Source organism: Apis dorsata, unplaced genomic scaffold, assembly GCF_000469605.1.
Source record: "Apis dorsata unplaced genomic scaffold, Apis dorsata 1.3 scaffold_298, whole genome shotgun sequence".
Taxonomy (NCBI): Eukaryota; Metazoa; Arthropoda; class Insecta; order Hymenoptera; family Apidae; genus Apis; species Apis dorsata.
The window spans coordinates 171,684-172,038 of NW_006263572.1; positions in this window are offsets into that span (position 1 = coordinate 171,684).

The window sequence follows — 355 nt, forward strand, 5'->3', positions numbered from 1 at the left end:
AGAAAGAAAAAAAAAATTATGGAACACGCCTTTCGAAATTTCTCCTCGAGATGTAATACATCGGATACGAGGAGGTAATACATCGATGAAAGCATTTTAATGTCTTTTAACCTCATCGTGGCTTTACACGTTATACGTTATAAGAATATTTCTAACAGGCAGAACGTACCCGCTGCCTTTGCCGTCTTACTTTCTCTTTAATTCCCTTTAGACCCTCCAGTTTCTATACTTGGCGCGTAAATTTCCTTCCTTTGTTTCATTCTTTCTCTTTCATACTTTCACATCGAAAATATTCAATGTGTGTATATATATATATATATATATATATATATATATATATATAAAAAGAAAAAGA